The sequence below is a fragment of the Ursus maritimus genome, unplaced genomic scaffold (assembly GCF_017311325.1).
Source record: "Ursus maritimus isolate PB19 unplaced genomic scaffold, ASM1731132v1 scaffold_20, whole genome shotgun sequence".
Taxonomy (NCBI): domain Eukaryota; kingdom Metazoa; phylum Chordata; class Mammalia; order Carnivora; family Ursidae; genus Ursus; species Ursus maritimus.
In genome coordinates this window covers 52608291-52633230 of record NW_024424453.1, presented here as the reverse complement: position 1 = coordinate 52633230, position 24940 = coordinate 52608291, and positions in this window count along the sequence as shown.

Below are 24940 nucleotides of genomic sequence, written 5' to 3'. Positions count from 1 at the left end.
AGGTATTTACACCCAAATCTCTGGCAATAATAGCTGGTCAGTAACTTGGGATTCCATCTGCACCATATATTTAATGACTCAAGAAATCAAAAGAATGGTAAGTTTCCCAAATGGCATGTAGCACTTGCTGAAGCAAGAGCTGAATATTAGTTTCAACCAGATCAAATTGTTCACCATCTGTTTCTGGAAAGATAAAACCCATCTTCCTGTATAATAGATCAACGAGGATTTAAAGAAAAAGGAATTGTCTCAAATTTCAGCATCAAATGGATATGTTTATGTGACCAAAAATTGCACACAGGGAACAAATAAAAAGAGATCAGTCAGTAAAACAGAGCAACTTAAACTTTGAAGTGTCTTTCCAAATCTCTCAGAAACATTCCATTTGTGTTTCATGGAGGAGTATAAAGCTACAGTGAAAAACATATTTAATATAATTCCAAATAATTCAAGTAAGTTTTGTCATTTTAAGCCTCTAACCTACAAAGTGCTATTTTTATCCCTTCCCATTCTCAGAATCATTTCAAGTGTTAATGACTTTTGTACTATGCATAAAGGATGAAATTTCTGTATAATATTTTATATAAAATTAAGTAATCAATTTACATTTAGAAACGATGTTTCTGTCTTCCTGTCATCGCTGAAACCAATAAAACAGTAAAATAAAAGGTAGAAAATAAAATAAGATCTTTGATAAGCTAAAATTCAACCACACCTCTAAATTTTTCGATGAAGAACATCTTTATAATGCCATAAATATTGGATCTGCGAAAACAAAAGCTGAGATGAGGGTGCATTGACTATATCTGGTAAAGGAAGCAAAGTTTCCCCAAACGTCCCCAGAAGGAAGGATCCTATCTGCTACTGCAGACTGACAAGGCAGAAAGATGAACTAGGAATATGAAGACATATGCCAGGTGTTGATGTGTGAAGGAAGGAAGGAGAGAAGGAAGCGAGAAGGAAGAAAACAGCTCTACAAGTGCTTCAGAAAAATAAATACAATGTAACTACTCAAAAATACCTGTGGCATGTGGGCTTACGGTATGACAGCCAGCCAGGAAGCCTTTCTCTGAGCTCAAGGCAAGTTAACTATTTATATTTAGAACAGCACACTATGAAACTTGATGGTAAGCGTATCATAAAATTACTTAAAATTTTTAAAAAACATGGCCTCTCTGCAATGACATCTCAAAGAGGAAATTCAAGGATTCAAAATAGAGATGACAAAGCAAAGGAATAACGTTAAAAGTAAAAGGGCAGGAGCCAATAGCAGCAGGGATGGCAAACTCATTTACTCCCAAATGTCCTCAGAGAAATCAGAAAAACAACTGTAAAGCAAAAGACAAAACTCAGAGAATCCAAAGAAATCTACAACCTATTTGAATTAGCAAGTGAATTTACCAAAATCATTGGATACAAGACCAATGTACCAAATAAATTTTATATACAAACAAAAAAATAGAAAATGAAATTCAATAAGTGATATAATTCAGTATAATTCCAAATACATCAGATACCTAGATATCAATATAATGGATATATAATATCATTACACTGAAAACCACCAAGCATTTCTGAGAGAGATTAAAGAACACCTAAATAAAGAGAGGGATATAAAAGTTCATGAATATAGACTCATGTTGCAAGAAACATAAATTATCCTCAAATTGATCTAGAATTTCTAGGAAGTCCCAGTCAAAATCTCAGCAGGTTATTTTTAGTTGGCAAGCTGATTCTAATAATTACATGAAAATGCAAAGTACCAAAAGTATCTATGACAATCTTAAAGATGAAGACCTAAGAGTAAGTTAGAGGACTCCCACTATCATACATCAGGATTTGCTACAAAGATACAGTAACTAAGATATTGTAGCATCAATACAAAGATAGACAAAAAGACCAATGGAACAGAACATTCTAGAAGTAGACAAATTTATGAACATTTGATTTAAGTAAAAAAACGTACTTCAGAACAATGAAGGAAGGGTAATCTTTTCTTTTAAAATGGAGCTAATTACATATCCAAATGAAAAAATGAATTTTGATACCTAACTCCCAACATACACAAAAATCAATACCAGAGAGATCTGTATATAGAAGGTAAAATAATAATGGTTTTAGAAGAAGATTTTGAGAAGATGAAGTTTTCTTGAACAGGAAAGAAGAAGCACTTAGCAAAAAGGAAAAAATTGAAAAAATTAGATTACATTAAAATTAAGAAGGTTTGTTCAGTAAACTATTCCATTAAGAGATGAAAAAGGCAACCCAAACAGTGAGAGAAGATATTTGGACTAGACATATTCAAAAAAAGGACTCACAGATATGCTGCAAATCAGTAACATTAAAGGCCCACAATCCAAAATAGGTAAAACTTGAACACGTTTACAAGAAGGTATCCAAAATAACAAGAAGCATATGAAATGATGTTCAATTTCATTAGTCACAAGAAAATGCAAATCAAAACTACAATTTTATACCACTCTATACCCACTAGATTTGTATCTAAAATTCCAAGGATGGACAATACTATGGTGTACCAGTCACTACAGATAGGATTGTAATTGGCACAATCACATTGGAAAATTGTCAATATCTACTAAACACTGAAGATATGGCTATCCCAAGATCCTGAATTCAATTCCTGTTTATAATCAACATTATTCACCAAAAACATATGCTAGAATGCTATTCAAAATAGCCTCCAACATCTTAAATGTTATGAACGGTAGAATGATAATTATGATATAGTCCTACAAACACATACTATATAGCAATGACAGTGAAACAAAATACTGCCACATGCAACAGCATGGAGAAATCTCATAAACAAAATCTTGAATGCAAATATGCATTCGAGATAATATGATTACATTTATGCAAAATCCACAAACAGGCTAAATGAATTTATGATGTTAAAGTCAATACAGAGGCGACCTTGGGTAGGAAGACAGTGGGGAGTGGGGAGCTTCTGGAATGCTGCCAACATTCTCTTTCATATGTGAGTGGTAGCTAGGACAATGGGTTCCCTTTATGAAAATACATTGAGCCATGTATCTATGATTCATATACTGTTCAATGTACTTGTTATACTTCAAAAATTGATGTTAAAAGAGTGTTATCTCTCCATATATATAACATTTTCATTCTTTTTAAAGTTACATGTATCACTTTACAAAAAAATGTCTGCTCACCTGATAAACCAAACAAAGGAGGCATACACCCTTTTCTTTGAACTTGCACTTTTATGAGAACTACATTACTAAAATATTTTGAATTTTTACTACCTTGAATTGTGAGATTCAAGCTTTTTTCATGTTAATTTTCCATTTATATTTCTTTTGCAAACTGCTCACACCTTTGCTCAATGTTTTGCCTCTCATTAGTATTGTTGTTTTGTTGTTATTTGAAGGTTCTTCATGCAGTAAAGGAATGAATGGTTTGCAATGTGTGGATCATTATGAGCTCTATGTGACCTTAAGAAGGTTATTTACTGTCTTAAACTTCACCTTTTTTTAATTATGTTATGTTAGTCACCATACAGTACATCATTAGATGTTTTTTTTGAATCATTCACAGAGATTTATCCAATGGGTTGGAAAAATCTGTGTTAATTTTTATTATTTTTCTGTTTTTATAGGCCTTGACACCATTTTGCCATAAGTTTTATTTATTTTTATTTTTTTTATTTTTTATTATTTTTTAATAATATTTTTTATTATGTTAGTCACTATGCAGTACATCCCTAGTTTTTGATGTAAAGTTCCATGATTCATTACTTGCTTATAACACCCAGTGCACCATGCAATACGTGCCCTCCTTAATACCCATCACCAGCCTATCCCATTCCCCCTCCCCACTTCCCTCTAAAATCCTCAGTTTGTTTCCTGGAGTTCATAGTCTCTCATGGTTCATCTCCCCCTTTGTTCCCCCCCTCTTCATTTTCCCTTCCTTCTAATGATCTCCCTGCTATCCCTTATGTTCCACAAATAAGTGAAACCCTACGATAATTGTCTTTCTCTGCTTGACTTATTTCACTTAGCATAATCTCCTCCAATGCCATTCATGTTGATGCAAATATTGAGTAATCATCCTTTCTGATGGCTGAGTAATATTCCATTGTACATATGGACCATATCTTCTTTATCCATTCATCTGTCAAAGGGCATTTCAGCTCCTGCTACAGTTTGGATATTGTGGACATTGCTACTATGAACATTGGGGTGAATGTGGCCCTTCTTCTCATTACATCCGTGTCTTTGGGATAAATACCCAGTAGCGCAATTGCTGGATCATAGGGTACCTCTATTTTTAACTTTTTGAGGAACCTCCACTCTGTTTTCTTGTGATCAGCAAGACAGCATGGTACTGGCACAAAAACAGACACATGAATCAATGGAACAGTATAGAGACTCCAGAAATGGACCCTCAAATCTATGGTCAACTAATCTGCGACAAAGCAGGAGAAAACATCCAATGGAAAAAAGACAGTCTCTTCAATAAATGGTGCTGGGAAAATTGGACAGCTATATACAGAAGAATGAAACTCAATCATTCTCTCACACCATACACAAAGATAAACTCTAAATGGATGAAAGACCTCGATGCGAGACAGGAATCCATTAAAATCATAGAGGAGAACATAGGCAGTAACCTCTTTGACATCGGCCACAGCAACTTCTTTCGTGACACGTCTCCAAAGGCAAGGAAAACAAAAGCGAAAATGAACTTTGGGACTTCATCAAGGTAAAAAGCTTCTGCACAGCAAAGGAAACAAGTCAACAAAACAGAGACAACCCACAGAATGCGAGAAGATATTTGCAAATGACCCTAAAGATAAAGAGCTGGTATCCAAGATCTAGAAAGAACTTCTCAAACTCAACACCCAAAAAACAAGTAATCAAATTTAAAAAATGGGCAGAAGATATGAACAGACATTTCTCCAAAGAAGACATACGAATGGCTAACAGACACATGCAAAACTGTTCAACATCATCATCCATCAGGGAAATTCAAATCAAAACTACATTTAGACCCTACCTTACACCAGTTAGAATGGCAAATTCGACAAGGCAAGAAACAAGAAACGTTAGAGAGGATATGGAGAAAGGGGAACTCTGTTACACTGTTCGTGGGAATGCAAGTTGGTACAGCCACTTTGGAAAACAGTGTGGAGGTTCCTCACCTTCTTCACCAGAAAAACTGGTGGGTAATAGCCTCAACAGTCCTGAAAAGATTAATTTTTAAGGACTACATAAATACATAGGTGACATGTACATCACAACTATTTTCCCATTTTTCATAAACTTTGAGTACCAATTAAATGTAATAAGTGCTCACGTAGTCAATCAAAAACAACAGCAACAACAACAAAACACCATTTCTGCCACCAAATCAGTGTGCTGATCAGCTCTCAGTCAAAGCACCATGAACCCCCCTTCCTCCCATTTCATCTGTCACTTCATGTTATTGACTTCAGCTCTTCAACGTCCTTCAGAGTGCTTCTTTCCTTTCCATAGCCAAGGTCACTGCCTGCATTCAGGCCTCCATCTTTCCTAGCAGAATATTCCAATGGCTTGCTGACAAGTCTCTCTGCATTCCCTTCCTTACTCTCCAACCAGTTTAATTTCCTACCACTAGATGGATCATTCTAACCACAGCTCTGATTAGGCCAACCCTCCTATTTATGTCAGTGTAGATTCTGTTCATTTTATCAGATCACAAAAGTTAACCATCATTTGATCCCTAGTTTTCCTCTGAGGCATCATCTCTTAATGGTTCCCAATTGGCCCATAATATTCCAAAAGTTCTAAAATGCTAGCTGTTTCCTAAATGATCCATGACATTTATGTCACATGAGCTTGCATAAACTCCCAGGTCTCATCCCATCAAGGTACCTGCATAATTGAACTGTATCATTTATTCATTTGTCCATTCAACTCACTACTCTAGGATCTACTAAAGAGCAAAGACTATGTCTTTGGATCATTATTCCCTGAGCCTGAATGGTTAAACATGAATAATAAATGAGTGGGGAAAAAAAGGAAAGAACATAAGATTATGCTTCTCAGCAACATTCTCAGGATGATTTTAATAGGAACTGAATAAAAGTTAAGATCAAATTTTCTGGAGAGAAGAGATGAATCGCAATGAACTCTATCCTCTATAGCAATGCAGAAACATCCCTTTCTAGATGGTTGGTATATAGGTAGATAGGTAGATAGATGATAGATAGATAGATACAGACTAAAAGAGAGACAGAGATTTATTTCATACAATAAGAAACAGACCAGTGCTTTAATTCATATGACCATTTCTGACAGGGATTCAAATGTCCTAAGCTTAAGGGCACTTGAAGAATATATTCTCTTTGACAGTCCTTTGTTATTATTCTCACAAGACTGATTCATCCCTTCAACTTTCAAACTGCTCTTAAATCAGGACTATGAGGTTAAAGGAAAACAATCTATATTCTTTTGTAAGTAGTTGTAGAATGCACATTATAAATGGTCTCATAGCTTCTTTGGGAAGGACAGAGCTCATCACTTCTCTTGCTGCCTAAAGGCTCTGCTTATGTAATTGAGAATTAGCTCACATAGTACAAATTCACAAAAAAACTTAAAAACTTAAAGTGAGATCACATCTATGTAGCCTAAAGAGAGAGGGCTTAAGATGCTCTTCTCTTGTTAATTATGTAGAAGACCTATTCCTGAGAAAAATGGCTAGAGTCCAATCTACAAACATAGATCTGCTTCTCCTAGGAATATAAATTATATATGCATGACATATTTATAATATGGATTTTTTTCCTAATGTTATTTATGCATCAACTACTTCTTGTGAGCATTTTTTGTCAGTGACCAAGTCATACTCATCTGAACCTCCCCTTCAATACCGCTACTGCACTTCTCACCTACTTGGTTCTCAGCAGATGTGGGTTTAAATTGATTCTTAAAACTTTTTATGAACCAGGAATCCAGGAAGTATCTGATTTTTTTACATTAAATATTCTAAGGGATAGTGGTCCCCATCCCCCATTTTATCCACATTCTTTAGATGTTCATTTGCAACAGACTTTTGCTTCCAATTTGCTGCATGATGGATAGTGACAGCTGCACATAAAACAGCTCAGAGACCAGGAGGGAAAAAGGGAGCATCCATTACCTCCAGTTGGTGCACATTACTGTCATTATCTTGCATTTGAGCATGAGCTGCAATCATAGCTTGTCAAAAAGTATGAAATATCCTCTATTTCCTTTAGTACCACTAGTTCCTTGTGACTCATGGTGTCATTTAACCAAGTTGGTGACATTTGTGTCTGTGCTGCCATAAAATATGTAGTTGGTGATACCCTCATCTTTTTGGACTGAACATATTTATTTGTGTAATTATTGGTGAATATTCTCTGTGTGCACGTGTGTGTAAAGGCTTATATGTATATGCAACAGTCAATACATCAGAGCAGCCATATGAACAACACTGAGAGTTTAGAAATAAGCATCAAAATAAAAAATCAGTATGTAATGGATTAAAGCAGAAATATGGAAAGTTACCTTAACGAGATAAGATGATTCCAAGGCCTACAAGATTTGACATCATCCTGAGAGAAGTAGAAAGTACATCTAAGCATGAATGAGCTAAGAAGCAACTGGCTAAGCTAAGAAATTGTGGAGAAAACAGGAAAGTTGGGGAGACAAATATTGTCAGTGTCCATCAAGCCTCTCTAAGGCAAGTGGGTGCCCTGGAGAAATAATACAAAATGTCTACTTATTACAAAATACTTCAGTCCCAGAGACCATAACTCTTGCTCACACAACATACTAACCAAGCAATCTTCCAATCACAAAACCATTTTTTCACAAAATCTCCACACTAGGAAAAAGAGACCTTGGATGGGGAACATGAGTAGCCCCAACACTGCACATGGATCACACACATACTCATACACATGCAGAATAAGATGGCCTGCTAGTTTATAGACACATGTCTTGTGTATGTGTATGAATTTGCTTGGTGTATACTTCTTGGTGTTTACTTTTCCAGAAGTCAGATCAGTCTGAGACACTGAAAAGCCTGAACACATATGTAGAGATGAACCAAAAGGTCAGAGTGGTGAGAGAACTGAGAATATTGTCAGAAGAAGATTGAGGCGATGGCTTGAGAGTTTCAGCATGGATAGATAAGAGAATAAAAACAGGAGATGTGAAATAGAAGTTAGAGGGGCCAGAGGATTAGGTGAGGTCAAAGGGTAGAGGATAAGGCAGAAACTCGGTGAACAGGCTAAAATTACTGGAAATTGTGATCAGAAACTGGAAAATCTAAATTTATGATTTAGAAGCAAAGAACAGATTTCAGTGATTTTGAGGTTCAGGATTTGGCTATAGGAGATCATTAAATATGAATTCAAGATGGTGTCAGAGTCATTCAAACATTTGGCATCTAGTATCATGGCAGGAAGAGCATTAGATGGAAAGTCTATGAATTAGATGCCAAATTCCTCAAAAACCAAAGGCCAAATATTTACCCACATAGCTACCTAATGTATTCATATTTTGCTCATTCTCCTCCCACTTGATGGAATGCCATCTCTACTCCACACTGCCCTACCACATTTTCATGCAGAACTCATATATTTCCCCTAGAATATGAATTCTTGCTGTATCCTCCCTACAATATGAGTTCATTTTTAATGCAATACATATAATTCAATAGCCAAATCTGTAAATGCTCTTTGAATGAAGGAGACAGGAAGCAGCATAATCATGATCATTCTGTAATACAATCCAGGAAATTTATTAAAAATTTTTTCTGGCAGTATTGAAAGAACCAGGAGAGAGACAATACAGAGATTAAGAAAAATGGTATTCTTTAAAATGGGGAAATATATTTATCAACATGGAAGGCTTTAGTGATGTGGACGAGCTTAATATTGGTGGAACTCTCAGGGCAAGAATGTGAGCCTTCTGGACTGCAAAGGAGAGAAGACTTCTGAAAATAAGTCACTGTCCAGGGTGCTTAACTCAGACGCAGGGTGGTAGCTGCAGGACTATCCCTAACAATTTCAAGGTTTTGATGCAATGGTAAATGGCATTTTCAAATTTCACTTTCAGATCATTTGTTGCTAGGATAAGGAAATAATGGTTAACTTTTGTATAATTATCTTATCTCCTGAAAACTTACTAAACTTATTTATTTGTTCTGGTAGCTCTTTTGTAGATACTGTAGGCCTTTCTATACAATCACATTGTCTCCAAATAAAAAAAAAAAATTACTTCTCCCTTTCCAATCTGGATGCATTTCATTTAATTCTTATTGCATATTGAACAAGCTAGAATCTCCAGTACAGTGTTGAATAAAAGTGGTAAAACATTTCTGCTTTGTTCTTTATCCTGGAAGGAAAGCACTAAGTCTCCCATCATTATATATGATGCTAGCTGTAGGAATTTTGCAGATGCCCTTTATCAAGTTAAGGACATTTTCTTCTCCTCCTGGCTTGATGAGATTTTTTATCTAGAATGGATTATGGATTTTGCCAAATGCTTGTCCTCTATTGAGATGACCATATGTTTGTGTTTTTGTATAGTGAATTATATTGATTAGTTTTAAAATGTTTGATTATCCTTGCATTCCTGGGAGAAACCTCACTTAGGACAGAATTTCCTTTTTAAATGTTGTTTAATTTACTAAAATTTTGTTAAGAATTTGTACTCTGTGTTAATGAGAAATATTAGTATTTAGCTTTCTCTCCATGTAATGTATTTGCCTGGCTTTGTTATCAGGAAATTTCTGGCCTCATGGAATGAGTTGTAAAGTAGTCTCTCCTCTTAAATTTTATAAAAGAAGTTTTTTGAATTATTACTATTCCCTTTTTTCAGTGTTTGGTAGAATTCACCAGTGAAGCCATGTGGGTCTGGAGTTCAATTTCTCTAGTAGAAATAGAGGTACTGAGGTTATCTATTTCTCTTGAAAGAGTTTTGGCCATCTATATCTTTCAAGGAATCTGTCCATTTCATTCACATTGCCAAATTAAAGTTGTTCATAAATTTGCCCATTACTCTTTCAATAGCTATGCAATCTGTTGTGATGTCACCTCTTTCATTCCTGACACCGATAATTTATGAACATTTTTCCTTGATCAGTCTGAATACAAGTTTATCAATTTTAATGATCTCAAAACTCTAGATTTTTGGTTTCATTGATTTTCTCTATTATTTTTCTTTTTTATATTTCATTGTTTTCCATTATTGTTTTCATTTTTTCCTTCCTTTTGTGTGCTTTGTGTCTAATTTGCTCTTCTTTTCCTGCTTTCTTAAGCTGAAAGCTGAGGTGGCTGAGTTGAGACCTCTTTTCTAATATTAACATTTAATGCTATAAATCTCTCTCCAAATACTGCTCTAGCTGCATACGACATATTTTAATATGTTGTTTCCATTTTCATGTGGTACAAAATGATTTTCCATCTCCCTCTTGAGTTTGTTTGACAGTAGTTAATTTAGAAATATCTTTTTTTATTATTCAAGAGTAATTTTATTTTTATTTTTTTAATTTAAATTCAATTAGCCAACGTATAGTACATCCTTAGTTTTTGATATAATGTTCAATGATTCATTAGTTGCATATAACACCCAGGGCTCATCACATCATGTGCCCACCTTAATGCCCATCACTGAGTTACCCATCCCCCCCGCCCACCTTCCCTTCCGCAACCCTCAGTTTGATTCCCTGAGTCAAGAGTTTCATATAGTTTGTCTCCCTCTCTTATTTCTTCCCCTTCAGTTTTCCCTCCCTTCCCCTATTGTCCTCTGTACTATTCCTTCTATTCCACATATGAGTGAAACCATATGATAATAGTCTTTCTCTGATTGACTTATTTCACTTAGCATAACACCCTCCAGTTCCATCCATGTTGATGAATGGATATAGAAATATCTTTTATAAGCTTCTAGATACTAGAGACTGCCTAGCAACCTTTCTGCTATTGCTAACTTAACTCTCTTTGTTTGCTTTGAATCCTTTTAAATTCATTGAGACTGGTTTCATAACCTAAAATGTGGCTGTCTTAGTTAATATTCCATGCAGACTTCAAAACTTTGGGTACTTCTCTTGTTGGATGGAGTATTTATAAGTGTGCATTAGGTCCAGGGGGTTGACCATGTTGTTCTTGTCTTCCATATACTTACTGATTTTTCAGTCTACTTGTGGTAACAATTTCTGAGAAAATGAGTTAAAAATCTCTGAAAATAATTGTCAATTTGTATATTTCTCCTTTCACTTATATCAGTTCTGGCTTAATATATTTTGTAGTTTTTTATTAGGTATATAAAAGTTTAAGATTAATATATTCTCTTGAAATCATTATGATTCTTTTTTCCATGGTAATATATTTTGTTCAAAAATACACTTTGTATCTTTTAAATATAGTCACTCCAGCTTCCTTTGATTACTATCAGCATTGTATATATTTTTCCAATGTTTTAATTTTAACATATTTTTCTCATTACATTTAAAGTAAATTTCTTATTAGCATCATATAGTACAGGCTTGCTATTTTATCCAATCTGACAATTTCTAATTTTCAATTGTGGTGTACAGACCATTTATACTTAGTGTTATTACTGACATTTATTTGTATTTAAATCCACCACTTTGTTATTTGTTTCCTGTTTGCCCCATCTGTTTTTTTGTTCCTCTTTCTCTTCTTTTTTACTCATTGTTTTTATTATTTGGTGTATCCCTTTTATTAGCTCATTTGCTATATCTCTTTTTTAAGGTATTGTTGTAGTTTTATACTACATACCTTCAACCTATCACCTTCTATCTTCAAATAATATTATACCATTTCACATATGGTACGATAACCTTTAGACAGTTTACTTCTACTTCTTTCCTCCTGGCCCTTGCCCTGTTTTTGTGATACATTTTACTTGTACTTATGGTATTAAACTCCACATTACACTTTATTATTGTTGATTTTAATAGTCAATTATCTTTTCTAGTGATTCAAAAATGAGAAATATCTTTTTTATCTTTATATTTATATACATTGTTTCCATTCTGGTGCTCTTCATTCCTTTATGTGGATTCAGACTTCCGTTTGGTATTGTTTTTCGTTTTCTTTTTGTCTAAAGGACTTCCTTTAACATTTCATGTAGTGCAGATCCGTAGATGATAAATTCAGACTTCTATGTCTGAAAAAGTCTGGTTCACCTTCATTGTTGAAAGATATTTTCACTTGGCTAAGTGTTATATGTAAGTGACAAATCAATAAATTCTACCCCTGAAATCAATATTGTACCACATGTTAACTAATTAGGATTCAAATAAAAACTTGAAACAAAGAATTTTTAGATTAAGAGTTTCCTTTCACATTTTTCTCTATCATTTTAAAGAAGTGCTTCACCATTTTTTTGCTTGCTTCATTTCTAATGAGGAGTCTACTTTCACTCCTATCTGTATGTCTCTGTATCAATGTTATTTTCTCCTCTGTTTTTTAAAATTTTCATTAGGTAATACTGCTTTTAAGAAATTAAATTAAGAAGTAACTTAGTGTGACTCTTCATGTCAATATTTGGGTTATTTGTGTTTCTGTGAGTTTATGGTTTCTATCAAATTTTGAAAAAAAATGACAATTATTTTTCTATTCAAGTATAATTAACATACAGTATTATATTAGTTTTAGGTGTACAATATAATGATTCAACAATTCTACACATTACTCAGTTCTCATCACAAATGCACTCTTAATCCCCTTCACCTACTTCATCCATCCCTCCACTCACCTCCCCTCTGGCAAACACAAATTTGTTCTCTCTATATAAGAGTCTGTCTCTTTTTTTTTATTTTTCCTCTGTTCATTTGTTTTGTTTCTCAAATTCCACATATGAGTGAAATTATGTGGCATTTGTCTTTCTCTGACTGACTTACTTCATTTAGCATTATATCTGCTAGATCCATCTATGGTGTTGCAAATGGCAAGATTTCCTTCTTTTTATGACTGAGTAGTATTCCATTATACATTTTTTGAGTAATGTTTTTCTATTCCTTCCACCTTCATCCTTCAGGACTCTAATTAAATGCATATAAGGCTGCTCAAAATGTTCTCACAGCTCACTACCTGGACCTGTTCATTTTTTTCCAGTTTTTTTTTCTTTTTGTTTCATTTCTAGGAAATTTATTCCTGTCTTTGATTCATTAATATTGTCTTGTGTAATGCCTAATCTGCTGTTTTCCCCATTCAGTATATTTTTCCTCACAGGCATTGTATTCCTTATCACTAGAAATTTGACATTGTTATCTTTTATATTTTCCTTTGCCTCTACTTAAGTGCAATAATTTCTCTACCTCTTGAACATATTAAATACAATAATTGCTTTAATATAGTCTACTATTTCAATCAATAGTGTCATTTCTGCATCTATTGCTATAGATTAATTTTCTCTTCATGATGAATCATTTTTTCCCCTGCTTCTTGACATGCTTTGTAATTTTTCATTGATGTCAGGCAATGTAAATTTTACTTTGTTGAGTGCTAGACATTTTTGAATTCCTGTAAATATTCTTGATCTTTATTCATAGACACAGTTATTTGAAAACAGTTTGGTCCTTCAAGATTTATTTATAAGTTTTGCTAGCCAGAATCAGAGTAGCCTTTATTGTGGGGCTAATTTTTCAGCATTACTGAGGCAATAGCCTTCTCAGTACTCTACTCCATGAATTATGAGGTTCCCAGGTAAGAATATGAACTATTCTGGCCCTGTGTGAGCACCTGAGATTTTTCTTTCTACTTCTTTTAGGTGNNNNCTTTCCCTGACTTTGGGTGGTTACCTCACATCCATGCACTGATTAGAACTCAGTTGAGGACTGAAGGGGGTTCCTGTAACTCTTTCTCTGTGTTTCTCTTTCTGTTCTGCAAACTAAATATTTTGGCCTCATTGGACTCCAAAGGAAGATGATAAATGAAGGGATCTTTACCTCCCTTCAATCAGGAAGAATTCTAGGTTCCATGTGGGTTTCCTCTCTTAGTGGCCTGGAAACTCTGTCTAATCAGTAAGCCCAAGTCAATCAAAAAGCTCCCCTATTTTTTTTCTCATTCTCATTGACTCTCAGGAATCACTGCCTTGCTTTGCCTGATGTCCGTTCATATAAAGCAATTTTTATTTTGACTTTCTTTTGTGTTTTTCAGAGCTATGCATGTAGTCCTTACTCAAAAACCAATCTTCTGGAGAAAGAAGAAAATGGCAGAGTAGGAGAATCCTGAGCTCACCTCCTTCCACAGATATAAGAAAAAACAACTAGATGTCATGCAACTCACTCTGAATATGACCTGAGACTGACAAAGCATATATTCTATAACTAAAGGCATAAAGAGAAGACCACATTGAGAAAAGTACAAGAGGAATAGACACAGTGAAGAAATAAGCCCCCTTTGTGGCTGGGAACCACAAGTGGGAGGTACATCACAGGCATGGAGGCACACCCTAAGAAACAAGGAGTTCAAACCCCAAATCAGGCACCCCTGGCCCTGGAGATCTGCACCAAAAGATAAGCCCCCATAACATCTGATTTTGAAAATCAGAAGGTCTTGTATCCAGGAGAGTTGAAGGGCTACAGGAAACTGAGTCTCCACTCTTAAAAAGCCAGCACACTATATCACTCAGTCCAAGGCCAGCATGGAAATAACAGTTTGAAAAGTACCTGGGGTACATGTGAAGGAGATTTAGTTATCAATTTTAGGAAATGTGCCAGAGGGACAGGGAAAGCAGGAGCTTTCTCTGGGGATGGAGCTGCTTCTCGGCACCGTTTTTTGTTGCCCTCTTTAGCCTAACTGGCTGAACACTTTGGGGAACCAGTTCTGACACTTTCCATCCACCTTGCAAAGACTGGGAACCCTGCCCTACCCAACTTGCCTGCCCCAGGAGGCACCCCTCCAAAGTGACTCCTGTCCCCACCACACCCAGCAAGCAGCCTTGGCCAAGATCCATGCCCCCCTGCCAAAGCAAGCCCTACTATGGGAAAAAGGGAAAGTAGTCCCACACAACAGCATGCCCACAGTAGTTATAGCCCAGCCTCTCAGTCAGCAATGCCAGGGTCAAGCCCTGTCCATCAGTGTACCTACAGCAGTTGAGGCTGGTCATTGCAGACAACCAGGCTGAAGTCTATCCCCCCTAATGCACCCACAGCAACTGCAGCCAAGTCTCTTACTCAGCTACAGTAGGGGTAAGGCTTGCCCATCAGTGTGCCCATAGCAGCCACAGTCCAGCCAGAACACAAGTGAACATGCAACCCATGCAGGTAACACTGCTGAAGCACAAGGTTCTGGTGACAAGGGGGCATTGCACACAGTGCACCACAGGGTCTCTTCTACACAAAGCCACTACTTTCAACACCAGAAGTCATGGCTTACCTACCTAATACATAGAAATAAACACAGAGAGTTAGATAAAATGAGGAGACAAAGGAATATGATCCAAACAAAAGAATAAGACAGAACCCCGGAAAAAGACCTAATCCAAATGAAGATAAGCAATATGCTAGATTAAAGAATTCAAGGTCATAGTCACAAAGATACTCACTACAGTTGATATAGGAGTGGATGAATTTAGTGAAAACTTTAACAAAGAAATAGAATAAATTTAAAAGAACTATTTAGATCTAAAAAATATAATAACTGAAATAAAAAATACCCAGTGTTCATCAACAGCAGATTAGAAGGTGCAGAAAAACGATTTAGCAATCCGGAAGAAAGGGTAGTGAAAGCAACCAAGCTAAACAGCAAAAAATAATATTTTTCTAAATGAGGCTAGGTTAAAGAACCTGTGCAACATCAAGTATACTAACATTTACATTATAGGCCTTTTAGAAGAGAGAAAGGGACCAAAAAAATATATGTGAAGAAAGAGTAGCTGAAAACTTCTGTAACCTGAGGAAGGAAACAGACATCTATGTCCAAGACCCACAGAGAGTCCCAAACAAGATGAACCCAAGGAGGGCCACACCAAGATACACAAGAATTAAAACAGATAATAAATAAATACATAAATAAATATTCTTAAAAGCAGCAAGAGAAAAGCAAACAATTGCATACAAGGGAAATCCCATATACTATCAGCTGATTTTTCAACAGAAACTCTGCAGGGCAAGAACTGGTATGATATATCCAAACGTCTGAAAAGAAAAAACCTACAACCAAAAATACTCTAACCCAGCAAATTTGTATCATTCAGCATTGAAAGAGAGATAAATAATTTCCCAGACAAATGAAAGTTAAAAGAGTTCATCACTACTAAACCAGCCTTACAAGAAATGCTAAAGAGACCTCTTTAAATGGAAATAAAATGCTATAGCTAGAAAAAAATTATGCAAGAAAACAATTCACTGGTAAAAGCAAACAGAATAAAGGTAGTAAATGAATCATTTATAAAGCTAGCATAAAGGTTAAAAGACAAAAGTAGTAAAATCAATTGCAGCTACTAAAATTAGTCAAGGGATTCACAAAAAAGATATAAAATATGACATCACATACATAAAACATGGAGTAGGGAGTGAAAATATAGTGCTTTCAGAATGTACTTGAACATAAGCAACCATCAAATTAATATAGATTGCTCTATACATAGGATGCTATATGTGAACCTCATAGTAACCACAAACCAAAAACCTATAATATATACAAAAAATAAAAAATACAGATAAAGAAATCTGAGCATAATACTAAAGAAAGTCATCAATTCACAAAGGAAGAGAGTAAGAGAAAGAAAAAGGAACAGAGAAGAACTACAAAAGCAATCAGAAAACAATGAGCATGAAACTATGGACTCTGAGAAACAAACTGAGGGCTTCAGAGGGAGGGGGGTGGGGAAATGGGATAGGCTGGTGATGGTAGTAAGGAGGGCACGTATTGCATGGTGCACTGGGTGTTATACGCAACTAATGAATCATCAAACTTTACATCAAAAACTATACTGTATGGTGACTAACATAATATAATAAAAATATTATTATAATAAAAAAATAATAAAATAAAATGTAAGTTCATGAGAGGAGGAAAAAAAGAAAACAATGAGCAAAATGGCAATAACTACATGTCTATCAATAATTATTTTAAATGTAAATGATAAATATTCTCAACAAAAGACATAGGGTGACTGAATAGATTGAAAAGATCTATCTATATGCTGCTTACGAGAGACTCACTTCAGACCTAAGGACACATTCAGACTGAAAGTGAAGGAATAAAAAAAGATATCTAATGGAAACAAACAATAAAGCTGGGGTAGCGATACTTACATCAGACAAAACAGACTTTAAAACAAAGACTGTAACAAGAGACACACACACAAACACAAAAGAGGCATTACATAATGATAAAGGGATCAATCCAACAAGAAGCTATAGCAATTGTAAATATCTATGCATGCAACATAGAAGCATGTAAATATATGAAACAAATATTAAGGGAGAAATTGACAATAATACAATAGTAGTAGGAAACATTAACACCCCCACTTACATCAATGGGTAGATCATCCAGACAGAAAATCAACAAGAGAACAGCAGCTTTGAACAACACATTAGATTAGATGGACTTAAGAGATATACACAGAACATGCCATCCAAAATCAGTGAAATACACATTCTTTTCAAGAGTATATAAGATATGTTCCAAGATAGATCATGTTAGGCCACAAAAATAAGCTCAACAAATGTAAGATGATTATAATCACAACAAGCATCTTTTCCAACCACAAGACTATAAAATTAGAAATCATTTATGGAAAGAAAAAAGAAAACAGGAAAAAACACAAGTGACATGCTAGTAAACAACTAATGAGTCCATGAGGAAATCAAAGATGAAATTAAAACGTGCCTTACAACAAATGAAAATGAAAGCACATTGCTTCAAAATTCTTGGGACACAGAAAAAGCAGTTCTGAGAGGAAAGTATAGCAATACAGGCCTACCTCAAGAAACAAGAAAATAACAATATAAACTTACACCTAAAGGAACTAGAAAAAGAAAAAACAAACAAAACCTAAAACCAACAGAAGGAAGGAAATAATAAAGATTAGAGCAGAAGTAAATGAAATAGAAACTTTAAAAAAAAGTAGAAAATATCAATGAATCTAACAGCTTGTTATTTGAAAAGACAAAATTTATAAAGCTTTAGCCAGATTAGCCAAGAAAAAAAGAAAGAACTCAAATAAATAAAATAAGAAATGAAAGAGAACTTACAATTGACAACACAGAAATACAAAGAATTATAAGAGACTATTACCAAAAAAATTATATGCTAACAAACTGGACAACCAGGAAGGAAGGGATAAATTCCTAGGAACAAATAATCTTCCAACAGTGAATCAGGAAGAAATAGAGAATATGAACAGACTGATTACTAGTAACAAAATTGAATCAGAAATCAAAAAATCCCAACAAACAAAATTCTAGGACCAGATGACTTCACAAGTGAATTCTACCAAACATTTAAAGAATTAAAACCTTCTTTGCAGGGAGGAAATAAGATGGTGGAGTGGTAGGGGGACCCAACACTTGCCTCATCCCTGGAACATAGCTAGAGAAATATCAAATCATTCTGAACAAAAACTGAACAAAAACTGAACAAAAATCTAATCTGAGGACAGAACAAACTGCATAACTAGAGAGAGAAAAGAGGCCACCTCATAGAAGGTGGGAGGTGAGTATATGTGATTTGGGGGAGAAAAGAATAGTCAGCACTGTAGAGGAGAGGGAGCCCTGATCATGTGGAGAGAAGGAGGGAGAGAGAGAGAAAGGGAAAGTGAAGGAGGGATGGAGGGATGGAGGGAGGGAGGGAGGGAGGGAGAGAGAGAGTAGTGCACAAAGGATTACACAAGAACCAAAACCATTGACTGGGAAAACAAGAGAGACTGATTATCATGAGGTTTTATAATCAGTAGAGCTCAAAGGCTGAAGTTTTAGAAGTCTGCACTGTGATTAGGCAGAGCCCAGCAGGTGTAGGGGTGCTCTTGTAGAGAAGGAGGGCAGAGGCCCGGGAGTGGACAGCATGGTCTGAGGGTCCCCTGGGATGCACTGGGAGAGATAGTTCCCCTTCCTAGAGTGCATTTGGGAAGGGGGCATTGCCTCTCAGGGGACAAAAGAGCCAGCAGGCACTCTTGTGCTGCCCCATTCATTAGCATAGGAGTAGAGACACCTTCTGGGGGCAGCTAACCTGAACACCCGCTTTTTGCTGCACTTTACTCAAAACTCCAAGCTGTGGTGTGCATTCATGCAACTACCATTCTGGGACAAACCAGCACCAGCCCCAGCATGGTGAGACCCTCCCCCAGTGAGTCCTTAACTGCAGAGTTAAAAGACTTAAAAACTAGTCAGGCCAAAATAAAAAATGCTATAACCAAGATGCAAAACTGACTGGTATAATGACCACAGGGATGGAAGAATCAAAAGAATAAATAAGTGATATAAAAGATAAAACTATGGAAAACAATGAAGCTGAAAAGAAGAGGAAAAGAAAATACTGGATCACAAAGGTAGACTTAGGGAACTCAGCGATCCATAAAATATAATAATATGTGTATCATAGGAGTCCCAGAAGAAGAGGGAAAAAATGGGGCAGAAGGTTGATTTGAGCAAACTATAGTTGAAAACTTCCCTAATCTGGGGAAGGAAACAGACATCCAAATCCAGGAAGCACAGAGAATTCCCATTAAAACCAACAAAAGCAGGCCAACACCAAGACATATGGTAGTAAAATTGCAATATACAGAGATATGGAAAAAAAACAAAAAACAAAAACAAAACTAAAAGCAGGATGGGAAAAGAAATCCCTAACTTACAGAGGAAGACAAATAAGGTTGGTAGCAGATCTATCCACAGAAACTTGGCAGGCCAGAAGAGAGTGGCATGATATAGTCAACATGCTGAATAGGGAAAATATGCAGTCAATAAATATTTTATCCAGCAAGGCTATCATTTAGAATAGAAGGAGAGGTAAAGAGTTTCCCAGGCAAACAAAAACTAAAGTTTGTGACCACTAAACCAGCCCTGCAAGAAATATTAAAGGGGACTCTGAGTGGGGGAAAAAAGACCAAAAGTGAAAAAAACTAGAAAGCAACAGAAAAAAATCTCCAGAAATGCAATGGCGCTTAATTCATATCTATCAATAATCACTCTGAATGTAAATGGATGAAATGTTCCAATCAAAAGACACAGTGTTTCAGAATGGATAAAAAAAGAGGACCCACTTATGTGCTGTCATAAGTGACATAAGTGCTTGTCATAAAATGACAAGAGAGTCATTTTAGACCTAAAGACACTGGCATATTAAAAGTGAGGGGATGGAGAACAATTTATCATGCTAATGGACATCAAAAGAAAGCCAGAAGAGCCATACTTATTATCAGACAAACTGCATTTTAAACCAAAGACTGTACAAGACATGAAGAAGGACAGTATATCATAGTATATAATAAAGGGGTCTATCCAACAAGAATATCTAACAATTGTAAATATTTATGCCCCCAACTTGGGAGTACCCAAACACATAAATCAATTAATAAAAAGCATAAAGAATCTCATTGATAATACAATAATAGTAGGGGACTTTATCACCCAATTTACAACAATGGAGAGATCATCTTAGCAGAAAATCAACAAGGAAACAATGGCTTTGAATGACACACTGGACCAGATGGACTCAACAGATATATTCAGAACATTTCATCCAAAAGAGGCAGAATATAAATTCTTTTGAGTAAACATGAGACATTCTCCAGAAAAGATCACATACTGGATCACAAACCAGGCCTCACAAATACAAAAAGATTGAGATGATACCATGCATATTTTCAGATCACAGTGCGTTGAAACTTGAAGTCAACCACAAGAAAAAATTTGGTAAGACCACAAATATGAGGTTAAAAACATCCTACTAAAGAATGAATGGGGGGCGCCTGGGTGGCACAGCGGTTAAGCGTCTGCCCTCGGCTCAGGGCGTGATCCTGGCGATCCGGGATCGAGCCCCACATCAGGCTCTTCCACTATGAGCCTGCTTCTTCCTCTCCCACTCCCCCTGCTTGTGTTCCCTCTCTCGCTGGCTGTCTCTATCTCTGTCGAATAAATAAATAAATAAAATCTTTAAAAAAAAAAAAAGAATGAATGGATTAACCCGGAAATTAAAAAAGGAAATTTAAAAAATACATGGAAGCTAATGAAAATGAAAATATGACAGTCCAAAACCTTCGGCATGCAGCAAAAGCAGTCATAAAAGTGAAATATATAGCAACACAGGTCTACATCAAGAAGCAAGAAAAATTTCAAATACACAACCTAACCTGACACCTAAAGGAGCTAGAAAAGGAACAGCAAATGAAGCCTAAAGCCAGCAGAAGAAAGGAAATAATGAAGATTAGAGCAAAAATAAATGATACAGAAACAAACAAACAAAAAACCAGTAGAACAGATCAATGAAACTAGAAGCTGGTTTTTGAAAGAATTAATAAAATTGATAAACCCCTAGTCAGACTTATCAAAAAGAAAAGAGAAAGGACCCAAATAAAATCATGAATGAGAGAGGAAACAAACTGGATAATCTGGAAGAAATGGATAAATTCCTAAAAACATATAAATTACCAAAACTGAAACAGTAAAAATAGAAAAATTGAACAGACCCATAACCAGCAAAAAAATTGAATTGCTAATTAAAAGTCTCCCCCCCAAAAAAAGTCCATGGCCAGATGGCTTCCCAGGGGAATTCCACCAAACATTTACAGAAGGGTTAGCACCTATTCTTCTCAAACCATTCCAAAACATAGAAATGGAAGGAAAACTTCCAAACTCATTCTATGAGACCAGCATTATCTTGATTCCAAAGCCAAAGATCCCATTAAAAAGGAGAATTGCAGGCCAATATCCCTGATGAAATGGAAGCAAAAATTCTCAACATGATTCTAGCAAATCGAATCCAACCGTACATTAAAAGAGTTATTCACCATAGTCGAATGGGATTTATTCCGGGGCTGTAGGGGTGGTTCAATATTTGCAAATCAATCAATGTGATTAACATTAATAAAAAAAGTATAAGAACCATATGATCCTGTCAATAGATGCAGAAAAAGCATTTGACAAAATATAGCTTCCATTTTTGATAAAAACCCTCAATGAAGTAAGAAGGAACATACCTCAACATCACAAAGGCCATATATGAAAAACCCTCAGCTAATATCATCCTCAAAGGAGAAAAATTGAGAGTTTTTCCTCTATGATCAGGAATAAGACAGGGATGTCTATTCTCACCAGTGTTATTTAACATAGTACTGGAAATTCTAGCCTCAACAATCAGAGAACAACAAGAAATAAAGGCATCCAAAGCAGCAAGGAAGAAATAAAACTTTCACTATTCTCAGACAACATTATCCTCTATGTAGAAAACCTAAAAGACTCCACCAAAGAATTACTAGAACTCATACACAAATTCAGCAATCGCAGGATACAAAATCAGCATACAGGAATCTGTTGCATTTCTATACACCACTAATGAAGCAGTAGAAACAGAAATCAAGGAATCAATCTGATTTATTGATGGGAAAAACCATGAGAGCTAGGGAAAAACCCAACCAAAGAGGTAAAAGATCTGTACTTTGAAACCTATAGAACACTTAAGAAGGAAATTGAAAAGGACATAAAGAAATGGAAAAACATTCCATGACCATGGATTGGAAATAAAAATATCTTTTAAATGTCTATACTCCCCAAAGAAATCTATACATTTAAAGCAATCCTCATCAAAATACCACCAGCATTTTTCACAGAGCTAGAACAAATAATCCCAAAATTTGTATGGAACCACAAAAGACCCTGAATAGCCAAAGCAATCTTGAAGAATAAAAGCAAAAGCGTGCCTGGGTGATTCAGTCAGTTGAGCATCTGCCTTTGGCTCAGGTATATATACATACATATATGCATACATACACACACACATGGCTCAGGTACACACACACACACACACACACACACACACACAATGGAATATTACTCAGCCATCCACAAGATTGAAATTATTGCCATGTGCAACAATGTGGATGAAGCTAGAGTATATTATGCTAAACAAAATAAGTCAGTCAGAGAAAGACAAATACCATATGATTTCACTCATATGTGGAATTTAAGAAACAAAGCAAATTAACATAGGGGAAGAAAGAAAAAAAAAGAAAGGGAAGTAAACCAAAAAAGACTATTAATTATAGAGAACAAACTGAGGGTTGATGGAGGGGAGATGGGTGGGTTGAGCTACATGGGTGATGGGTATTAAGGAGGGCACCTGTTGTGATGAGCATTGGGTGTTATATGTAAGTGATGAATCACTAAATTCTACTCCTGAAACCAATATTATACTACATGTTAACTAAGTAGAATTTAAATAAAAACTTAAAACAAAAAAAAATAAAGATTTAAAACCTATTCTTCTCAGACTATTCCAAAAAATAAGCAAATAAGGAATGCTTCCAAATTAATTCTATGAGGCCAGCGTTACCATGATACCAAAACCAAGCAAAGATACTACAAAAAAAAGAAACTACAGACAAATATTCCTGATGAATATAGATGCAAAAATCCTTAGCAAAATATTAGCAAACTAAATTCTATTTTTTAAATTTTTTTATTTGTATGTATTTATTTTTTTAAGTAGGCTCCATACCCAGCATAGACCCCAGTGCAGGGGTTGAACTCATGACCCTGAAATCAAGACCTGAGTTGAGACCAAGAGTCAGAGGCTCAACTCACTGAGCCACTCAAGGCACCCCAGCAAACTGAATTTTAAAACACACTAATCACCATGATTAGTGGGATTTATTCCAGGGATTCAAGGATAGTTCAATATCCACAAATCAATCAACCATAACTACCACATTAACAAAACAAAAAACAAAAATCATGTGATCATCTCAATAGATACAGAAAAAGCATGTGACAAAATTTGACATCCATACATGAATAACAAAATGCGTATAGAGGGAACACACCTCAACATAATGAAGGCCATATGAGACAAATCCATGGCTAACATCATACCCAACAGTGAAGAAATGAGCTTTTTCTCTAAGACCGGAAACAAAGACAAGGATGTCTACCTTTGCCACTTTTATTCAACATAGTACTGAAAATCCTAGCCACAGCAATCATACTAGAAATAAAAGGCATCCAAAATGGGAAGGAAAAGGTAAAACCATAACTATTTGCAGACATGGTCTATATAAAGAAAACCCTAAAGACTCCACCAAAAAACCTCTTAGAACCAATAAATGAAATCAGTAAAGTTACAGGATACAAAATCAATATGTAGAAATCTGTCATATTTCTTTTTTTTTTTTTTAAGATTTTATTTATTTATTCGATAGAGACAGAGACAGCCAGCGAGAGAGGGAACACAAGCAGGGGGAGTGGGAGAGGAAGAAGCAGGCTCATAGCGGAGGAGCCTGATGTGGGGCTCGATCCCAGAACGCCGGGATCACGCCCTGAGCCGAAGGCAGACGCTTAACTGCTGTGCCACCCAGGCACCCCGAAATCTGTCATATTTCTATGCACAAGTAATGAAAACTGGTAGAAAGAAAACAATCCCATTTATAATACCATTGAAAAGAATAAAATACTTAGAAATAAACAAGGTGGTAAAAGACCTGTACTCTGTAAACTATAAGACACTGATGGAAAAAAAATCTGAACACAACACAAATAAATGGAAGGATATACCATGCTCATGAAGTGGAAAAATTAATATCATTAAAATGTCCATATTACACAAAGCAATATACAGATTTAATGAAATCCCTATCAAAATACCAATAATACTTTTAATAGGAAGAGAACCAAAAACACTAAAATTTGTATGGAACCACAAAAGATCCTAAATAGCCAATGCAATCTTGAGAAAGATCAAAGCTAAAAGGTATCA